Here is a 3,089-nt window from a genome sequence, read left to right as displayed (position 1 = left end):
TGATGTTCTATTAGTAAGTCCTGATAAGCCTGAACAAGAATGGATCTTAGATTCTGGATGCTCATTCCATATGACTCCATGTAGGGAGTGTTTCAGTACATTTACCAAGACTAATGGTGGGAAAGTCTTGATGGGAAATAACTTGGCATGTAAAATATAAGGCATTGGATCTGTTAAACTCAAGTTGAGTAATGGTGTGATTAGGACTCTATCTGAAGTCAGATTTGTCCGAGATTTAAAGAGAAATCTCATATCCCTTGGAATGCTTGATCAACTTGGATATGAATTCAAAGCCATAGATGGGATACTTAGCATCACAAAGGGTGTGATGCGTATTATGAAAGGATCGAGGCATAATGGTCTTTATGTGCTAGAGGGAAAAACATGCACTGAACAAAATTCCCTGAGTGCAGAAGATAAAGACAGAACCAAGTTGTGGCATATCAGATTGGGACATGTCAGTGATAAAGGGATGGTTGAGTTAAACAAACAAGGGGCTTTTGGCATAGATCAGATAAGCAAGCTTGATTTCTGTGAGCATTGTGTATTGGGTAAACAGACAAGGGTCGAGTTTAAGAGAGCTGAACACAAGACTAAGGGCACCTTGGATTATATACACTCTGATGTGTGGGGGCCGGCCAAAACCCAAACACATGGTGGCTCTAGATACTTTATAACCTTCATAGATGATTATTCCAAGAAAGTATGGTTATACACAATGAAGCACAAGAACAAGGCTTTGCAACTGTTCATTGATTGGAAAAAACTGATTAAAAATCAGACGGGAAAAAGAATTAAAATTTTGAGGACTTATAATGGCCTTAAATATCTGAATCAAGAATTCAATGCAAGAGGGCTGACATAGCAAGATACTTCACTGTAAGGTACACTCCACGGAAAAATGGTCATGCTGAAAGTATGAATAGGAATATATTAGAGAGGGTCAGATGCATGCTTTCTAATGAAAAGCTTGGAAAAAGTTTCTGGGGAGAAGCTGCAAGTACAACATGTTATTTGATCAATAGATGTCCTTCGGCTGCTTTGGACTTTAAAACACCTGTTGAGGTGTGGTCAGGAAAACCAGCAGATTACCAAATGATAGTGTTATTTTGATTGCATATTTTAGGGTCATTTTGTTAGTGTTTTGCATATATTCATATGTATTTGCTCATGTTTTATCTTAGTTTTGTTTTATGCATGCATTTAGCTACATAATATACTCCCAGGTTTAATGTGTTGGAATTATCAAGTTTTAAGAAGAAATCAGATTTTTTCTTCACGCGCTCGATCGGACGTACTCACAGGATCGAGCGCGACTCAAGAAGAAGTAAGGTAGAAGGTTTGCAAAGTTTCATGCGCTCGATCCAAGCAATTCACAGGATCGAGCGCGACATCTGAAGATTCAAGGCAATGGGCTCGAGTAGAAAGGCGCGCTCGATCCGGGAAATTCATAGGATCGAGCGCGGCCGAGGAATTTTCAAAACAGTGTGTTCGCAATTTTTCATGCGCTCGATCCGGGGAACTCGTAGGATCGAGCGCGGATGTCGGTTCGAGAAGAATTTGTAAATTTGGAAACTCTTTTATTTTGTACTCTAGACTTTTATTAGGCTTTTATTCCTTTTTTCAGAGGGGAATTATCAGATTTTAGCATATCTCTGAGGCGGCTAGGTTTTGTTTTATAACTATCTCTGAAGATTTCTTCCTTTCTTTTAATTTTTCTCTAGCTTTTCATGAATCGTTGTGGCTAAGTCTTAGAACTTGGTAGAGGGAGACGAAACCTTGATATAATTTATTCATGAGATTCGATTTTCAGTGTTTAATTCTTATTGAGTATCAAAAGTTGTTTTGTTTTATTTAATGCTTGTGTGCGAGATTTTAGGATTGACAATCTTAGAATTTTGCTATACAATCTAATGCTAAATTAGAATTCAAATCCGTAATTGTTTGAATCAATTAATTTGTGAAGCAACTATGTTTGATATTTTCTGCTGTTGAATCTATTAAATCGTAGGAACAACTTTTGACTAGATTAAATACATCCGCTGGTGCATGTGTTGTCTAGGTTCATCAGTTTTACTTGTTTGAATGCTACCTTAAATTTAAATCTAGATCGCTGGAATTCGGGTTGATTTATTGGTAAGGGTTAATCTAGAACGCTGGTGTCTAATTAACAAAAATTAAGGTGAAACAGGAATTTGATTTCCAATGATGAATATTTGATAGGATTAATTATTTTTAGAAAATCGATGATTGAATGAATAAATATCAAGGGTGTAGTCGACCGATACCAAGGCTTGTCTCTTATTGATTTCTCCAGTTAAATTTTCATTCTTGCATGATAGTGATAATATTAATTTTTAATTGTTTAAATTTTTAGTAGTTGTAACGCCCCGATTTTATCTTAATCGACTTTATTTGAAATAATCGGAGATTCCAGAGTTCAAGAGCCGATTTGATTTTGATCAGGATCCTTTTTGAAAATTTTGGATTTTTCAGGGACTAAAATGCAAATTTAGGATTTGTTACATATTTATAAGCTTGTTGACTATTCTTTCTCCTTCCTCTTCACCCTCTCCACCGATTCCTCCATTGAAGACGATTCCCAAACTCCCAAGCTTTCCAGATTTCCTCCCGAGCTTGATCCGTCCGTTGGAATTTATTTCTGAAGGCAGATTAGAGATCACAGCTGCGAGAGCTTTGTTCTATCGTAAGTTTTTCTACGATCAGGTTCATTCTAGTTTTTGGACGTTGTTAGAATCGTTCGAGATTCGAGTATGTTGATCTCGGCAGAGTTCTGATCGTTTATTATCTGCCGATTTTGAAATAGAGCGTCGTTCGGATTTGTTGTGAATTTTGGAAGATTATTCGAAAAGTTGAGTTTTATGATTTGTTAGAATTGGATTTTTATGGTGGAATGTTGATTGAATTGAGTTTATTGGATTGATATTATGCTGTCTGCGTTTCCCGTTTGATCAGAATAAAACCGTTATGCCGCCGGTTTGAGTTTTGGATTGTCTATCGGTTTGAATTGTTTGAGCCAAGCCTTTGATTGAGTTGTATGTTAATCTCGAGCCTTTATTACTTCTTGT

Source organism: Henckelia pumila, chromosome 4, assembly GCF_033568475.1.
Source record: "Henckelia pumila isolate YLH828 chromosome 4, ASM3356847v2, whole genome shotgun sequence".
Classification (NCBI taxonomy): Eukaryota; Viridiplantae; Streptophyta; class Magnoliopsida; order Lamiales; family Gesneriaceae; genus Henckelia; species Henckelia pumila.
Note: the sequence above shows the minus strand (reverse complement) of the source record.